The sequence below is a fragment of the Coenobita brevimanus genome, chromosome 80, assembly GCF_032717465.1.
Source record: "Coenobita brevimanus isolate Jiangsu-jjx chromosome 80, ASM3271746v2, whole genome shotgun sequence".
NCBI classification, from domain to species: Eukaryota; Metazoa; Arthropoda; class Malacostraca; order Decapoda; family Coenobitidae; genus Coenobita; species Coenobita brevimanus.
In genome coordinates, this window is record NC_137033.1 from 46,679,842 (window position 1) to 46,700,361 (window position 20,520).

Here is a 20,520-nt window from a genome sequence, read left to right on the forward strand (position 1 = left end):
ATTTCAAACTACTACTGAGGGCTAAATATTCTGGACAAATCAGCACATAACAAGATAATACAATAATACAGCTATAACAACTGGCGTGACTGCGATTACGAGTTCCTCGTAATAAACAAACTTTTTCTCCGTCTACTAATGATAACTTCCTTATAGTTATCATGGAACTCAGTTATCTTTAGGTCCAAGCAAAGTACGCATCATCATCATCATCATCATCATCATCATTAATGGAAAGGGAATGGGTGGCTCGAGAGTGGAATGGGGAGGATGTGGATGAGGTGAAGTGGACGGGGAAGGGATTAGTGAGTGGAGAGAGATGGAGGAGTATGTGTGGGTGAAGTGGAAAGGAGAAGGATTTTGGTGCGTAGGGGTGGGAGAGGGAGAAGCTGAGTGACAGCAGAGGGAGGTACAAGGTGTGGTTGAGTGAGGGTAGAGGGGGAAGGGTGTGATTGAGTGGGGGTAGAGGGGAAAGGGTGTGGGTGAGTGGTGGGGAAGAGAGGTGTGGGTGAGTGGAAGGGATCAAGGGGAAGAATATGGGTTCATGCAGTGGGCGGAAAAGGGTGAAGATGTGTGGGTAGGGTAGGGTGTGGGTGAGCGAAGGAGGACAGGAGAGGGTGAAGGCGGGTGTAGTGGACGTGCAAGTGTGTGTGTGTGTGTGTGTGTGTGTGTGTGTGTGTGTGTGTGTGTGTGTGTGTATATATATATATATATATATATATATATATATATATATATATATATATATATATATATATATAAATATATTTATATATATATACAAGGAAGGATGTGGGTGAGTATATGGGGACAGGAAAGGGAGTGAGTGAATGTTGTGGACGGGAAAGTGGAGGAGAGGGAAGGATGTGGGTGAGTATATGGGGACAGGAAAGGGAGTGAGTGAATGTTGTGGACGGGAAAGTGGAGGAGACGGAAGGATGTGGGTGAGTGTACTAGGGCAGCGGGAAGGGTGTAGGTGAGTGAAGTGGATGGGGAAAGGAGTGGGTGAATGGAGTGGGGGCAGCGGGGATGGTGTGGATGTGTGGTGTGAGACAGGAGGAAGGGCCTGAATGAATGTAGGAGGAAAATGGGAAGGGTATGGATGAGTTTCGGGTCTGAGAGATGAAAGCATGTAATAGTAAAGATCCTGTGCTGAATAAAATCGTCTGATAGAAGCAAGAGCGTAATTTTAAAGATCCTGTGCCGAATCAAATCGTCTGACAGAAGAAGGAATGTAATGTAATAGTAAAGATCCTAGGCAGAATAAAATCGTCTGACAAAAATGTAATAGTAAAGACCTTGTATTGAATAAAATCGTATGATATAAGCAAGAATGTAATAGTAAAGATCCTGTGCTTAAATCGTCTGACAGAAGCAAGATAGGAATGGTAAAGATCCTGTGCTTAAATCGTCTGACAGAAGCAAGAGTGGAATAGTAAAGATCCTAGGCAGAAAAAAATCGTGGACGAAAATGTGATAGTAAAGACATTGCTGAATGAAAGCGTCTGATAAGAGTGTGATAGTAAAGATCCTGTGCTGAATAAAATCGTCAGACAGAAGCAAGAATGTTACAGTAAAGATCCTGTACTAAATAAAACCGTCTGACAAAAACAAGGGCGTAATAGTAAAGATCCTGTGCTAAATAAAATCGTCTAATAGAAGCAATTGTATATTAGTAATGATCCTGTGCTGAATAAAATCGTCTGACAGAAGCAATTGTATATTAGTAATGATCCTGTGCTGAATAAAATCGTCTGACAGAAGTAAGAATGTAATAGTAAAGATCCTGTGCTGAATAAAATAGTCTGACAGAAACAGGAGTGTAATAGTAAAGATCCTGTGCTGAACAAAATCGCCTGAAAAGTACGAATGTAATAGTCAAGATCATGTGCCTAATATAATCGTCTGACAGTAGCAAGAGTGTAATAGTAAAGATCTTTTACTGAATAAAATCGTCTGAAAAGCACTAATATGACACTCAAGATCCTGTGCTGAATAAAATCGTCTGACAGAAGCAAGAGTGTAATAATAAAGATCCTGTGCTGAATAAAATCGTCTGACAGAAGCAAGAGTGTAATAGTAAAAGATCCTGTGCTGAATAAAATCGTCTGACAGAAGCAAGAGTGTAATATTAAATATCCTGTGCTGAATAAAACCGTCTGACAGATGCAAGAGTGTAATAGTAAAGATCCTGTGCTGAATAAAATCGTCTGACAGAAGCAAGAGTGTAATAGTAAAGATCCTGTGCTGAATAAAATCCTCTGACAGAAGCAAGAGAGTAATAGTAAAGATCCTGTGCTGAATAAAATCGTCTGACAGAAGCAAGAGAGTAGTAGCTAAGATCACTGTCGTCCTGAAAGGGTTGCTGGACACTATATTTTAACTGGTGCAGGATGGGAAGACACTCCAGGGTTAGAGGAAATCGTGTCACGGTAGCAAGAGTAAAACAGTAAATATTTCCCACATCTAACAGACAAAAATGTTTCTGAGTTGGAAGGATGGGGTGGAGAGATAAAGGTGACAGAAAGGTGAGCTGGAGGAAGGGCAGCCTCATGGCAAAGGACAGCCTTTCTCACACATACCAGACAGAATGTTTATGAGTTCGAGGCATGGGGAGGAGAGATATGGGAGAGAGAGAGAGAGAGAGAGAGAGAGAGAGAGAGAGAGAGAGCGGTGGGTGACCTGGAATGAGGGCAGCCTAGTGGCGGGGGACAGGGGGACATGTAGGCGATTTGCTTGTGGTCACTCACCACGAGGTTAAAACGTCTGACTATAGATAGACAGACAAGCAGAAAGATAGATGGAGAGACAGACAGATAGTCTGAACCCGACAGAGCCGGAAAGCTCTCCTAGACCGAATAAAATCATCAGACTGTAGCAAGAATAAAATAGTTGAGATTTCTGACATCATAGAGAAAGAATAAGATTTCTGACATCCTACTGAAAGAATAAGATTACTCACATCATACAGAAAGAACTACTTATGACTATACTCCGTTTTTTTATCGAGGCGAAGATGCACTAGACAGATTGGTGATTATTGGCTGAATGCAACATTACTTCATAATCTTGCATTATTAACTGACAACAAATACCTGAGGGGGAAATTTGGGTTAGTAAATATTTTTCGGACATGTTGCATTCAGCCAATCATCATCAACCTGTCAAGTGCATCTTCGCCTCGATTAAAAAAAAAAAAAAAAAAAAAAAAAAAAAACGGAGTATAGTTGGGATACACGGCGTTACCCGTATAGAAAATTAGTTGTGCATACCGGAGTAGCCCGAGAACCCTTTAGAGTGGGCGTACCCCTGGGGTCACATCCTGTCTAATACCTGACCCCAGTTGAGGTCTTCCTTTGTACATAATTTTGCTTTAATCATCATCATAATCACGCCTTTTTCCCATCGGCAGGTGAGGTGAGGTAGGGTCCAGAAAGTAAACAGTAGTAAAGAATATGACAGTGGGATAATTAATCAACAGCATGCGTAATGAAGTGGACCACACACCCATTCATTCACCATTCGAGCCCCCGGAATCCTCATTCAACCAACAAGCACAGTCATTCGTAAAAAAAGTGGTACCTTGCCAGCCAAACCCTCCGCATTTCGTGTGGTAACACTGTAACCTTTACAACTTCAGGTGATTCGAGTTGAGCTTTGAGATACTATGCCTGAGTGAACCCCAAACCGAATTTAGTTTCATTTCCTGATGAACTAATGTAGCTATTCCGTGTGCAAAAATACTCTTCATAATAATGCTTTGTATATTAATTAATAGCATCATAGTGTAGGCAACAAATCCTTTGACCTCAGTAGATAATATAATGTTGAACACTTTCATAATGTAGCATCTATCATTCACATTAAAACATAATGAGTGGATGCACAAAAACATTTACGATATCGTATCTGCCACTGATTTCCAATTATTCCCCCACACAATTCAAAGCATTCCGTTGAAGTGATTATTATAACCTTCACCCCGTAGCCTAACCTGTGACGTTACGTATAAAAATTTTATGTCACATTACCGACTGGGAGTTGCTATGTCGGTACACGTCCCGGAAAGACCAATAATTAATCTTGTATTGACCCGCACATTATAAACATCTTGACGCTAAAGAAAAAAGTGTCATGCACATGAGGCTGCGTAATTTTAAAGGCGGCATGTCTTCATGACGTGTAATTTAGGAGTTGGCTACAACACTAAGGTGAAATAGGGACACCTCTTTGACATTATTATGGTTTCACTGTTTTGACGAGATTTGTACCATAACTGTGGTTTAGATGACCTGGTCAGAAGAAAACTTTTCTTTGATGCATAATCTGCATCCGATTTTATGAAATATTACTGGATAAAATATATTACCGTGGGATAGATACTGTTATAACTAAAACAGCAATTTACTGATAAAATAAAAATGAAAGTTATGCATCTGTTAGGCTAAAAGTTTCAGATCAGTTCTGTAAAAATATTGCATTACGTGCCTCGTGACATTATCAGAAAATATGACTTTCTCCATTATCGTTCGTGCATTGATTTTTTTCCACTACGGTTGTAATTAGCTTTTTCATATTTCTCCAAACAAATAATATGACACTGAAATGTATAATTACATCAGTGTTACGTTTCTGTGCAATGATTATTAGATAATGCATCCTCTGAATATCTTACACGAAATTTCTGCATTTCACTGTTGGCGCCATAATGATCATGCAGTACAAGGAGAATTTTTACAGTAGCTAGGTTACATATCACTGTACGAGTTGCATTATAATGCATATACTCCCTTTATCATCCTAATCCCCGAATTTCATAGAAATTGCTTGTCCTTCGCGATGTACTATAATCTTAATGTTCGATAACGGTGAAGATAATATCACTGAATTCGGAGAGTGCAATCTCCGTCGTGGACTGTGAGCTCAAAGCTTGAAGCTCAGGAGCTGAGTTTGTCTGCCCAGATTAGTATCCATTTCAATAAGATCTCCTCTGTAGCCAACCACATAACTATGAGTGAGGGGATATGTCAGTGCCAGAGTAAACACTAGCTTGTCCACATCTCTACAACATATGCGTGGGTGAAAGGGATGTGTCACTGCCAGTGCGAACGCTAGCCTGGCCACGTCTCTATCACATACTGTATGCGTGGGTTGAGATGTGTCAGTGCCAAAGCGAACTGTAGCCTGGCCACATCTCTCCTATATATGCGTGAGTTGAGGCGATGAATTACAGCCAGAGCGACAGCTAGCCTAGCCACATGTCTACCACATATGCATGGGTGACGGGACGCGTCAGTGCTAAATCACATGCTAATCTGGCCATATCTCTGCCACATATGCATAGATAAGGTGAAAGTGATAGTGCCTGATTACTCCTTTACCTGGTCACATCTCTGTCACATACAAGTTCATGGGTTACCGTAGTGGTGTACATACGAGTTTCAGAAGGCTTAAGCTCAAGAGGACGAGGGACATAATTCGTGTGCTGGTTCACTTTTCCCTTTGTTCTACTTTTGGTAGCAATAGGCCCACTTGGTTGCCCGTGAGAGCGCGTTTACACACACACACACACACACACACACACACACACACACACACACACACACACACACACACACACACACACACACACACACACACACACACACACACACACACACACACACACACACACACACACACACACACACACACACACACACACACACACACACACACACACACACACACACACACACACACACACGGTTGTAGTATAATAAATAGGAAAGTTCGCTGCACCGTTTTCATAACCATGTATGTCGCAAATTACACTTGTTGAACGAAACCAAGGCAAATTATATCGATAGTAGTATAACACAAAAGGGAATATCAAGAGAAGCTGGCATATATACTAAATCTCAAAGAAAAGGGCGCTCCGAGGTGTGACATGCCACTAAAAATACGGACCAGAGTACGATGTGTTAAATGGGGATTGTTGTAAATGTAAACTGTTTCTAATCTTTTCGTTACTGGAAGTCGCTCGCCGACGGAAATCGTCCGGCTATGGCAAGAAAAAGGGTAAATATATCAGTGACGTCATGGTACTGAAGCATTTAAATTATGCATAAAAATGTAAAAAAAATATAAATGAATAAAATACTGAATTGTATGACATTATTGCCAACTGCTTTCATGATGTTTTTCCATGCCATTCATATTTCAATTTTCTTACCTCCATGGCCTCCAAGGCTCCTCGTCCTTTTTTCTAATATTAATTTTGTTTCCCAGACCATTTTCTTGTGTAATATCCCCCCCCCCCCGTCTCCCTCTCTCTAGGATAAACTATATTGTGTACTAAAATTGGGAGGTGTGCTCCATACTTTGTATAAAGTCTGAGCCTAATAAGTCTCTCTCTCTCTCTCTCTCTCTCTCTCTCTCTCTCTCTCTCTCTCTCTCTCTCTCTCTCTCTCTCTCTCTCTCTCGTTAGCTCGGTCATACAGAGTTTACAGTTATTATCCACTATGATCATCGTGGCATTTTTAAGCCATTTGTACATAGTGCTCCTGTGAGGGCGATTGTGGGGGAAGGATACTGTGCATGCCGCCCTCCGCCTATCAACTCACTGTCGCGAAGCTCATAGCTCCCTACCCCGGCGTTCCCCACACTCATTTATTATCCTTTGAAAATGCTTACTTCCGTCCTATATTGAGGACGCTGGGCACGTATGGGTTAAACTTATATATTATTTTTTAATTTGTCTTTTTATTTATCATCACCACCACCACCAGCACCATCATTCTTCGGTCATCAGTCATCCATCATCACCATCATTTTCATTTTGTGTTGGCTGTGTGTGTGTGTGTGTGTGTGTGTGTGTGTGTGTGTGTGTGTGTGTGTGTGTGTGTGTGTGTGCGCGTGCGTGCGCGCGTGCGTGCGTGCGTGTGGGTGGGTGGGTGGGTGGGTGAGTGTTTTTCCCTGATCTGAATGAAATCATCTAACATGAGCAGACATATTTTGTAAAGTAGATGATTCGCAGCCCATGTGTAAAGCTCAAGTTACAGAAGTGTTCAAAAATAAAGTCCACTCCAATAGCCACCAAACTTGTGAGCCAAAGTCGCATCTTTTGGAGCGGAACCTACCTCGTCAGTATTGATTATGAGCAGTGAGGCCTGACAAGTACTTAGGAAGGATCGTACAGCCCTCGGTACATTGACGAGTATTTCATACAATATTTGTCAAAGCTATATTATGTAGCTCAAGACAGACTTTTCGAACTGGAAGGATTAAAAGCAGCCTCCATTGACCTTTTTAATTAACTTTTTTTTTTTCTTGCTATTTCCAGACTATTTTTAGAGCATCTCTGGGAGTGGCCCTGTCCATCTGTCGTTCACTTGTTTTTTTCTGATTCAAGATGATTCATTCCCGTAGATTTTCTCGAAGCTGCCCTTTACTGTCCTTACGGTACCGCATGTGTCTAGTACTTTTGTGTTTGTTATTCAGATTAGGGCATACTTCTGGAACTAAGAGTATTAGATGCGAGCCTCAGTACCCTCACTACTACTGCTTTGTTCTTCCTACGTACGGAATGTTTTACTCAGACCAGGATAGATTTTTCCGACTTGAATTAGATATAGCCATCATTAACCCCTTCACTTGTATGGCTTCTCTCAAGTACACTACAATCGTTTAACGTTACGTAGAACAGAATGAAAAGATGCCCTCGTGTTGAAGCGGGTAAATATGTTGGAAATTATTTTGATTGATGGTATATTTTTACTGAAATTTTTTCAAGCCGGGAAATACCCCACATGGTGTTCTGGTTAACGCCAGATAATATTAATGTGAGGAGAGACGCCTTGGGATTATGTGGTTGATATTTGCTTCGGTTATAAACCGTTTTCAGCTGTGCATGTAATGATGGAAGTACAGAGCAGCAATCTCGGAACTAACGTAAACTGCGGAATGTTTCTGAACGTGTCACACACGTATTCCACCATCCGAATACCCATTGCACCTCTCACCTAGAGGCTGTAGAGGGACGCCTTTCCGCTGCCAGGTTTTATAAACGTCTCTCAACTCCCTATTACCCGAAAGGAAGTTGGTGGACTGCGGAAGGGAAACCAGCCTTGAGTCCACCGGGTTCATCTTCAGATGAGCTTGATGCCACACTAACAACAACAACAACAACAACAACAATCTCTCACCTACCCATTCCACCCCTCACCCACCCTCCCACCCAACCCCCTATTGCCTCGCCCTCAGCAGCTATAAGTCATTGTGGTAATGCGTGTGCCGGAGATTGCACCACTCTGTCCTCTCCACTTTACTGCCACACTGACCCTTACCCTCACCGCTGCGGAACACCCGCACTCTGTTCACTTTAGCTAGACGTAGAATTGCCATCTTTCCATCTGAATGCTAACGCGTGACAAGATATTACACTAGAATATGGTGATAGTCACGAAGAGGTATTGTGGAAAGGATATAGAGACGGAGCAGTCTCTGGCATTGAGCTACGGGTAATAGGTGGCAAAAGGACGAAAATCTTCGCCAAGTTAAAGAGTGTAAGGTAAATTTTAGGTAAGGAGAAAGGAGAGAGAAAAAAAAGGAAGGAGAAAGGAGGGCCACTCTTAGCCCTCAACATTTACCTAGTTTTGTGGGCACTTGCTGGGATGGGAAGGACACAAGGAGGAATAGCAGTGGGTAAGGTTGAAATTTGTGTGTGTGTGTGTGTGTGAGAGAGAGAGAGAGAGAGAGAGAGAGAGAGAGAGAGAGAGAGAGAGAGAGATGATAGTGAATAAGGTGGAGAAAAGAGGGGCAGGGGAAGAGACGGAACAAAAGAGGGAAGGAAGGAGAGTAAGTAGGATCGAGAGCCATAAATCTAAACGTTCTTTCTCATCCAACTCCTTCCTCTCTCCCAGTTCCTCTCTGCTTGTTAGCCCCTGTTCCATTGGCCCTTTAAAAATTATTATTTCTCTCGACTGAACACTGTCGTGTGGTGCTTGTATAAATATAATGATAATTGACCAGGTAAGGGTGAGTGAGATGAGTGGGTGGAGTAAAAGAGGGAGACCGAGGATGAGACAGAGGGGCGAAATGGATTGGTGTATGGGTGAGGGAGGTGTCAGTTGGAAAGAGGGCAGCCTAGTGGCGGATGAGTTAAAGATCACCCAAAAGGTTGATCTACATTTTTTTTAGAATAATAGATCAAAGGTCAAGGTTACATTACTAGATCAACATAAACAGCTTTCATCTGATGTAGAGAAATCTTTATAGAAGGGTACAGGTTAAAACATGAATAGAGAGATTCAACTTCAGGAACAATCAGTCAAAGATCGCGGTCACTGGGATAGGTCAGAAATCAAGGTCACAAGACAAAGCCAACTTAGATTTGACCTGATTTGAACTAAAGTTGGTGGACGGGTTAAGAGTAAGGCAAAAAAGAAGTAATTTAGCTTTGAGAGTAATCTGTGGAAGGTAAAGGTCACAGGGCAAAGTCAAATATTCGATCCTTAGACCAGTTGATGGTCGCAGGTGTTGCAGTCCTTCGAGGCTCTTTTGGATTCTTTTTCCATTTTTAATGCTAACCAACGAAGTCTTCACATCTGTTACCACTTCCATAGCCAGACTTGGTACTGAGCTTAACAGGTGCATGAACCATAAACATTAACAATATTAGTGTTTATTTATCTTTTTATTTATTTTAACCATTCTCCATTCCCTTGGCAATGCTTGTAGTCTTTAATTTTACACGTTGTGTCTTGGAATTCTCTTGTGTGGTATTTATGCTTATTTTAATACTGTCATAGAGGTTTTCGTGAACAACTTACAAGGAAATATTAAGAAGCTCTCTTTGTCTCTCTCTGTCTGTCTCTCTCTGAAACACAGAACTGAAAATAATACACCCCATTGGTGGTACCGCGCAGCGTGCACAGGTGTAATAATGAAAACAGTAAGAACAACCAAACCACACCATTATTTCCTTCATTGTGACGCCACCAATTGGAAAGAGAGAGAGAGAGAGAGAGAGAGAGAGAGAGCGTCACAAGGCTGAAGAATTTAACCCATTCACTACGATGTAATTATGATTTTATTTTGTTACTACCGGGCGACTGTACTCAGTATAGAAATGTCCCGTAGTGAAGGTGTTAATGGAGGCGACATCTAATACCTCCAGTTGGCAAATCCTCTCTAAGACTGAGAAAAATCGTCTTGACTTTAGTGGTAGTAAGAATAAAAAAGAAAAAAAAAAACTAGCTGAAGGGCTTATGTAGGCAGTGAAGACAGCAGAGAAGCAATTGTGGTGGCCCCCCCCCCACGCTAGTGGTGATGGCCGTGAGAGCAACAGTAATAACAAAGAAGAGGCTCAGGCACGAGAGAGAGAGAGAGAGAGAGAGAGAGAGAGAGAGAGAGAGAGAGAGAGAGAGAGAAGGGGGGGGGAGAGGGACGCCCAACCATTTTCACAAAGAAGCTCAGAAACACCAATACCCACAAAGTTATTTTTATGTATTTCAGCCTCACAACCAGCCCTCTCTCTCTCTCTCTCTCTGCTTTTCTTTTCGCCTTCTTTCTCCTTTTCTCTCTTCCAGTTGTTGTTAATAGGAAAAAAAATTGATGCTAATTATCACAATGCCCGACCACTGACCAGCCCACAATGTCCTTGTTCACAGGGTGTACTACTCCCGACCAGCCCCACCACCCACCACCTTCCCAGCCCGTCCCACTCACTCTTCACCAAGCCATCATAGTTTCTGCTTCCTAACCTTAAAGTTCTAGGGAAAAAAATTACTTAAACCTTCCCCACGCTAACACCACCCAATATATTTTACAGTGCTCGTTCTCATAGGCGGTACTTTCATCCTGACACACTAACTAGCATACAAACTCATTCCTCTAACTGTATCCTATTCATCATTCCATCTCTGTATATATGTGAAAGACATGACTTACATTTTACCGGCCAAACTACACCAGTCTCCTCAGGGTATATTCCCCTTCTGTATCCGATACCCATCGTCATCCCAGTCCATCCTACCTATCTATCTCTTGCTCTCTCCTAAATTTTGCCTGCCATTTTTATTACTAGAAAAAGTTTTTGCCTTCCTACCTACAATGCTGGATCCTCCCAGCCTGCCTCACTAACTAACCCCATTCCAACTCACTGAACACATCTTTCTTTCTGGAAAAAAAAAAATAATAAAAAATTCGACATCAAGGAAAGCACTGCCTCGATATGGTTGTTGGATCAGAACATGGCTTCATATGCTTGTTGAATCTGAATATTTATACCGTACAAATTTCAGTTATTTTACATTGCATGTAAAAAAATTACATGAGTTATAAATGATAGGAAGAAAACCTACTGCCAACTATCTTTTTCTTATATATTTGTGATTAGGTTTCATGTTTGTTCATTAGTGATTAGGACGGTTATCTCGATGGGTCTGTGTGGTCTGTGTATCTGTAAAGCACCGCACTCTCTCTCTCTCTCTCTCTCTCTCTCTCTCTCTCTCTCTCTCTCTCTCTCTCTCTCTCTCCATAGCGAGGGTGGGAGAGAATATATTACTCTAATTCTCTTCCTGTCTAGCAGCTCGTAAGCCGAGAGAAATAAGGCAAGTAGGCCGGGAATGATTTACACCAAGGGCTGAGTATAAGAGAAAAATACAAAAATTAAGAAAGCACCAACAAGTGAGGTGATAAGGCAAAAAATAAAAAAATGACATTAAGAAAATGCAAAATTTGAACTAGGCGTGATTTTTTAGGGCAGTTTTTACAACTTGAGCCTGCTGAAAATATCGGTGTTAGAACTAAGTATAACTGACTGAGTAAAAGACGTAGATGAGGATAGACAACTCAAAGCTATAAGAGTGTCTTGGAATATAGAAATTAGCCAAGAACTGGTTGATAAAGAAGGGAGGTGATTTTATTTGATGAGTGGCTGATATTAAGGAAGTATTTGTAAAGGTAAAAAAGACTAATAATAGCTGTCAAATAATCCAATACAGGTTATTAATATCCTGGTTTAATTGGGGCTGATAATATAAGGGTACAACTAAGAATACTTCATGAAGAATAATAGAGAAGTAACTGAAGTGAGGCTGATAATAATGTAAGAGGAAGGAGATCTTATACAGGTGAATTATTATTTTAGAGAATATGGATGAAACTGAAGCAAGCTGAAAATGCCGTTGAGAATACTTAGAATAATTAATGAAGAGGAGTCGAGAAAAATACCAATAGGGTATTGACAATAAAAACGAAGGATAATTATCCCTTAGATCACAGGTGAATTTCCAGTGGTAAGTAAAATAATCTTTCACTAGCCAGACGAAAGTTTTAATGGTCAGTATAAAATAATGGCTGAGGATAATGATAATATTAAATGGTGAAGAGTAAGATAAACTGTGGAATAATTAGAATAATGACATAATTATCACAATTATCAGAAGTGAGGAACACAAAGGAAGAAAACTGAGAACTGCGAGTATTAGAGACTACGATTATGCTCCATAACTCCCTCTCAGCTGAATATAATCATTTAATATTAAGTAGGATAAGGTACCAGAGTTCTCCTGACCATGAATTAGGTAATGGCACCAGTATAAACACTCACGCTTCTATGACCCACCCTTAGGTAAATAAAATCATCTGGTGTTGTCTGGAATAAATTACTGTTCTCTTTAACTTGGCCCAGATTTTCGTCTTTTTACAGTCTATTTGATGAAGCTCGGTGGCAGAACAGGACAATACTATGGCCCTACATCCCTTCAATGGCACTTCTTCATGACTAGCATCATTTCCTAGTGTTAAATTATTGCTACAACTCAGCACTGAAGATAAAGAAGTGACAATTTTAGGCCAAGTTAGAATAAATAGGGTATTGAGTTGTCCCGAGCAGCCAAGAGTTAATGATATGGGAATTTAGGCTCTAAGGCTCCTATGACCCACTCTCAGCTGAATAAAGTCGTCTGGTGTCGGCTGGAATAGAAAAGTGTTGCTCTGATCATGAATAGGGTAATAAATAGATGTAAGACATGAAGCTGAAGGGAGTAGGAATATAATAGAATGCACAACAGAGAGATTTACAGACAAGAGTACGATATGTAACTTTCAGGAGTGATGATAATAACTTCAGGAAAGACCTAAAAACATACATATTCTCTTCTGTATGACGACTTTTTTTACTCTCTCTCTCTCTCTCTCTCTCTCTCTCCTCACCCGGCTTCATCCCAACAATTGTATTCAACAGAGGAAAGACATTTACTGACAGTTAATACAGACTTTTTTTTTCTTAACCTATCCATAAAGAAAAATTTCCTCAGTACAGAATAAAATTGTCTGTAGGTAACAAAGGTACAGTATATTACACAAATCTTCATCGTATTACAGGGGGTTAATTAGAAGAGGCCTTAGCTTAGTGCCTATCGACTGTGCGAGGGTCACTAAGGCCTTAGCTTAGTGCCTGTCGACTGTGCTAGGGTCACTAAGGCCTTAGCTTAGTGCCTATCGACTGTGCGAGGGTCACTAAGGCCTTAGCTTAGTGCCTATCGACTGTGCGAGGGTCACTAAGGCCTTAGCTTAGTGCCTATCGACTGTGCGAGGGTCACTAAGGCCTTAGCTTAGTGCCTATCGACTGTGCGAGGGTCACTAAGGCCTTAGCTTAGTGCCTATCGACTGTGCGAGGGTCACTAAGGCCTTAGCTTAGTGCCTATCGACTGTGCGATGGTCACTAAGGCCTTAGCTTAGTGCCTATCGACTGTGCGATGGTCACTAAGGCCTTAGCTTAGTGCCTATTGACTGTGCGAGGGTCACTAAGGCCTTAGCTTAGTGCCTATCGACTGTGCGAGGGTCACTAAGGCCTTAGCTTAGTGCCCATTGACTGTGTCACTAAGGCCTTAGCTTAGTGCCTATCGACTGTGCGAGGGTCACTAAGGCAGATGGTATATTTTTGCTGAGTCTCATACATGCCCTGCAATACGAGCCGAGGGGGTTTGTTTACATTCAAGTCCCCAGTAACTGTACACTTCTGGGTGAACAGGGACCAAAGGCAACCACAGTAAGTCCATTAGTCTGGCCCACCGAAGAATTAACTCGAGTTCTTCCAGTTTTTTTTTTTTTTTTTTATGTGTTCGACTCTGGGCATAGACTTCACAGCCTGCTTTCAAGGCCCAGTAGTCGTCCTGCATACTGTACACCTCTACATGTCACCACTTCGGCGCTAACACCCACCGTCCATACTGAATACATGCTAGGGTTGTCTCATACAGGACTGGTGTATTGGTAGTAGCGGGGGTATTATTACGACATGTCGGCGGGTCTTCTGGTAGATCAGTAAAGTCTGATTTCTATGAAATTCAAATCCTTAAACTGTTCCCTGCCCCAGTGGGATTTGAACCCGGGTCCGTTAGGACTGCAGGCCACCTCTCTACCGATTGAGCTGCGGGCTCATTGTGCTAACCAGTGCACCACCAGCCCCCGCTCCCCTTTCAATGAGGGAGTCACCCCCCCTCCAATCCCGTCACTCCTTCCACCCCGTTCCCTTAACCTCACTCAGTCCAACGACGAATAATAACAGAACGATAATATGCAGCTCAGCAGAGACTTTTGCTGACCAGATGGGTTAGATACAGCCTTCATTAGCCTCTTCACTTCGAGGACCCTCCCTAATCTTAATGGAATAATCAGGCAGAATAAAGGTGACAAAAATAGGTCTTACGGCAAAGGTACCCCTATAGTGTGCGGTGCAGCTTATTATTTTTTTTTAAATTCATATTACCACTTAATTCCTTTCACCTTAACCTGGCTCAGATTTTCGTCCTTTTGCTGCTTATCCCACTTAGCTCTGTGGAAGAATAAGACAATAGTATGGCTCTATACCCATGTTGTAGCACTTCGTGACTAGCATCACACTTCAATGCCAATCTGTTTTTACTTCTAAGCACTAAAGATGTGCAAAGGTAAATTTTAGGCCAAGTTAGAGTAAAAGGAGTATAGTTGAATCTGTTAATCTTGTGAGGGCCATACTAAAGCTGTCAGGCTACGTTGTAGCTTTGTTTCACTGCTGCCTCTGCCTTATCCGTTGTAGCCGCTGGTGGATGGTGTGCGTGGCCACCTTGCAACTGGAACAATCCGAGGTACTGTACATTATCGCGCCGGTCAGACTCGAGGACAATTTTTTTTCTCTCTTTTTTATGTGAGGAAGAAGGAACCAAAGGCAATGAGCCCGCAATACTGTTCCCTCCAAGATAAAAACAAAATACAAGAGAGAGCCAAATTCAAGATCCATTTATTTCGAGATGCCTGGACACACTGCGTTTGAAAGACTGGAGATCATAGGAAGCAGGAAATACAGACAGAGGGAGACAGTTCCAGAGTTGACCTGTTGCATAAATGAAGGACTGGGAGTAACGGTTGACTCTTGCATTAGAGAGTTGGACAGAAAAGGGGTGAGAGTTTGCTGCTGGACGGGTGCTACGCGCCCGTCATAGAAGTGGAGGAATGCATGCAGACAGTTCAGAGGAACAGTGACCATTGAAGTAGCGATAGAAAAGAGATAAAGATGCAACACTGCGGCGAAGAGACAGAGGTTGAAGGGAGTCAGTAAGAGGGGGAGAGTTAATGAGATGAAAAGCCTTTGACTCCACCCTATTGAGAAGAGCTGTATGTGGGAAGCCTCCCCATACATGAGAGTTGTACTCCACACAGGGACGGATAAAACCCCTGTATAGAGTCAACAATTGTGCAGGGATAAAGAAGGAACGGAGTCGGCTTAGCACACCCAATCGCTTGGAAGCAGATTTTACAAGAGATGTAATATGATCTTTCCAAGACAAGTCCCGAGCAAATGAAACCCCAAGCATGTTCAACGATGATGCAGGATTAAGTTGAGTATTATTAAACATAAGTGGGTATACCTGTGGAAGATTTTGTCGGGTTGATAGGTGCAAAAACTGAGTCTTTGATGCATTAAAAACAACCAGATTATTTTTACCCCAGTCAGAGATACGAGCCAAGTCAGACATTAGGTGTGCCATAGCCTCATCCCTTGCCTCTTGAAGTAACTGCTGAGATGGACGTTGTGGGATCAAATGGAAAGGTGAAGGGTGGAGTCATCAGCGTATGAGTGGATAGGGTTAGATGTACAGCTTAGAAGGTCATTGACGAATAAAAGGAAGAGAGTTGGTGATAGGACAGAGCCCTGAGGAACACCACTGTTAATAGATCTAGGAGAAGAACAATAGCTGTCTACAACAACTGTTAATAGATCTAGGAGAAGAACAATAGCTGTCTACAACAGCGGCTATAGAACGACCAGAAAGGAAGCTAGAGATGAAGGCACAGATAGAAGGATAGAAACCGTAAGAGGGCAGTTTGGAAATTAAAGATTTATACCAGACTCGATCGAAAGCCTTTGAGATGTCAAGTGCAATGGCAAAGCTTTCGCCAAAGTCCCAAAAGGAGGATGACCAGGAGTCTGAAAGGTAGGTGAGAAGATCGCCTGTGGAGCGTCCCTGACGGAACCCATACTGACGATCAGAAAGAAGGTTGTGATAGGAAGGATGCTTTAAAATTTTTCTATTAAGAATTGACTTGAAAACTTTTGAGATACAGGATGTTAAAGCAATTGGACGATAGTTAGAGGGTTGGGAATGGTCACCCTTCTTTGGGACTGGCTGAATGAGAGCAAACTTCCGGCAAGAAGGAAAGGTACAAGTTGACAGACAAAGGCGAAAGAGTTTGCCTAGGCAGGGAGTAAGCACAGAAGCACAGTTCTTGAGAACAACGGGAGGGACTCCATCAGGCCCATATGCCTTATCAGTACTGAGGCCAGCAATGGCAGAAAATACGTCAGCTGAAGAAATTTTAATGTTAGCCATGAGGAAGTCAGAGGGGGGAAGTGATGGAGGAACAGCACCGGAATCGTCTAAGGTGGAGTTGGAGGAGAAAGTCTGAGCGAAGAGATCTGCTTTATCAGTAGAAGAAATAGCTACAGAGCCATCAGAGTAGAAAAGAGGAGGGAAGGATGATGAGGTAAAGTTATTAGAAAGGTTTTTGGCAAGATGCCAGAAGGAGCGGGAAGAGTTTGAGTTAGAGAGTTGAGAGCATTTTGTACGGATGAAATTATTTTTAGCAGAGCGAAGAACAGACTTAGCACGATTCCGGGCAGAAATGGGTGGGTTGGCTTCGGTACCTTTTATAGACCCTTTCCTTGTTGCGGACAGCATTAGAACAAGCGTGATTAAACTAAGGCTTTCTTGCATTAGTTAAAGGATATGAGAAAGGAATGTATGCTTCCATGCCCGAGAGAATAACCTCCGTAATGCGCAAGGCACACCCAGATGGCTCCCGGCCTTCCCATCCAATATTTTACCACTATGCCGGGAATCGAACCCGGGACTTCCCAGTGAGAGCCAGGCAGTAATCCACTCCGCCATGACCAGGTAAAAGTTATCTCACATTGTCACAGTCTTGTAACCAATGTCCCTCCGCCGCCATTGTGGGCCTGAAGAGGTGAGACAACCCCCTGGCACTCTGGCAAGTAGATGCTATTAATCTATCTCTAGCACTTACGGCAAGTCAGAATGAAGAGAGAAACGTGTACTTTAAGCAGGAAAAATCATCCAGTATATTACCACTATGCCGGCAATCGAACCCCAACACATCTCTTCATCAGTGATTTGTTTTGTGTACCGGTAAAAAACTTTAAGATTCTTTTGTGAGTTACAGGTATAACATTTTAATATCGACAATAGATAGAAAGAAGGAAAGAACGAAAGATGGATGGACAGATAGATAGACAGATAGATAAACTGAAAGATAGATAGATAATTAGACAGATAGATATTTAGAGTCTATGGCGAGTTACCCGTATATTATTTTAATATAGGCAATATAGATAGATATGAAGTTTCATAGATAGTCGGATGAATGGATAGATAGATAGATCTAGCAAAAGGCTGCTAACATTTACAGAAATAAACTGATAAGGAACGGGTCCTGGATAGTCTGCAACTGAAGAGAATAATGACTTTCAACTGGACTCTTTGCATGAACTCCGGGATTAGAAATCTAGAAGTTATTTTACTTTGATTGGGTGGTTGATTTTCTATCCTCTTTACTTTGATTGGGTTATCAATTGTCTCTCCCGTTATTTGTTTGTATTTATTCTGTGAGTATGGTGTAAATCAGAGGCAGGCAATCGAGTGTCCAGTACATCAACAGTTTCCCATTGACCACAGCACAAGGGGGAACAGATGGCCACTAGATCAACCTTGTGTTGTGGATGAAGGTGGCAGAGAGGGTGGGAGAAAGGATAAGGGAGAGAGGATGGAGAAGGGGGAGGAGAACGGGAAAGAGAGGAAGGGTGGGAGAGTGGAGTAGGATGGGAGAGGAAAGGGAGAGGGGAAGAAGGTGGGAGGAGGATGGGAGAAGAAAGGGAAATAAGAGGAAAGTTGGAGGAGGATGGGAGAGGAAAGGTAAGAGAAGGAAGGGAAGGTTGGAGGTTGCGACAAAAGAGGAAAGGTTAGTGGGTGGGAGAGAGGAAATGGGAAGAGAGAAAAGATATAATGGATGTAAAGGAAGGTAAGGTACGAGTTGGAGGATGTGAGGAAGGAGTGAAAGGGGGAAAAGGAAGATAGGAGAGATGAGGGAAGGTGGGGGCAAGAAAGGAAGGAAAGGTGGAGAGGGGTAGGACGAGGAATGAAAGGAGGAAGATGAGAGAGAAAGGAAAGAAGGGAAGAAGTGGAGAGAGAGGATGAAACATCAGAGGGTAGTAGAAAGATGGGGAAAGAGATGGAAAGATGGAATAGAGAAGAGAAAAGAGATGAGAAAAGAAGAGAAGAGCGAGAGAGGAAGAGGGGGGGAGGAGGAAGGTAGGAAGACAGACTGTAAGACGAGAAGCTGGAAAGAATGTTAAAAGGAAAGACGAAATAAGAAAACGGATAAGAAAAGGAGGTGTAAATGGAGGTAGGAGGAAAGAAAAGAAGAATAATGAAAGAACGATAAATTGAAGGGAGCGGGGTACGGTAAAGGCAAGAAAGGAATGGAAAAATTGGTAGAGAGGAGGAGAAAGAGGGAAGGCAGACGGTATAGAAACATAGGCGAGAACTGAGGAAAGGTAAAGCAAAGTAAGAAATAATGGACAGATTAACAACTGAAGCAACAGTTCGTTCGAGGGGAGTCAGAAATGAAGAGGTGAGTTCATTGGAAAGAAGAAGTGGAAAAGGACATGGAAAGAGGGGCAGAAATGCAGAGATGAGATGGAGAAAAAAGAAGGAAGTGGAGGGGGGGGGGGAATGAAAGGTGAAAGAGGAAATGGGGTATTGTATAAGATTGTTAGGGAGTAATGTAAGGAGTTGAGATGAAGAAGCACATAATGTGGAAGGACGGAAGTGAAAGTTAGAGAAAAAGAGGGAGGAGAGAGGAAGAAGGAAGAGAAAGGAAGAGACGGAGAAGAAAGCGGGTGAGGGATGTCAGTGTGAATGAGAGTTGAGAAAGGACGTATTGTAGAAAAAGAGAAAACGATGAGACGAAAGGGAATAAGAGTATTGAGGAAGACGGATTCATGAGGAGCTTACGTATTTTCTCGTTCACAGGAGGCTCACCAGCGCCTCATCTTAACTATTTGCTGTTCATAACACCTTAATGTTTTGTCTCCGTCTATAGCCATATTCCTTAATGCTGTAAGGGGTGGCCAAAAACAAATCGCCTCCGTCACCTAGTTCACTGTCATTAGGATGTCCTCACTCTACCCCACCCACCCCCCTCTCAAATATATCTTTCTCTCCACCCGACTCCTCCATCTCATCACCGGTCTCTTCTCCACCCTTCCCCCCTCCATCTCATTCACTTATACTTTCCTAGTGAGTGTCTCATTTTCCATCCTCTCCATCTGAACAAACCGTCTTAGAGCATTTCTCCTATCACTTTCAATCACATACACATCAACACCACAATGATCTTTCACTTCATCGTTTGTCTGTCTGAGTTTACATGTAACTTCACACGCTCCTTTCAGATAACTCGTTTTTACTGCCTTAACTCTTGACTTTGTCCTTTCAACAGGGGACAAACATCGCTTCTATACGTTACAGTAGGGATGACTGTGCTGTCATGCAGCAATTATCATTATTATTATTATTTTTTTAATAAATCCATATTTACTTCCCTATTCCTTACCAATGCTTTCGAAGCATCAGCAACCTTTCTACCCTACTGTACCCCTTGATGCACTTAACTGTTTTGTATTTTAGCTGTTTTTCATCCATCGAGATAGTTTACATATTACATTCTTTTCATCCATCGAGATAGTTTACATATTACATTCAAAATTCTGCAATTGAGTGCCATATGCAGACATAACCTGGTAAGGAAGAGGGATCAGGGAACCGCCTCAGACCACAGGACTGTGGCCGACACACGTAGGTAAACAGGGAGACTGGTGTAGAACGAATCTTGGAGGTGGTCATCGTAGTGGAGGCGTGGACTGCTGACCGTCCGGACGCGAGATCAATCTCAAGGTAGGCCATGAAACTGCGT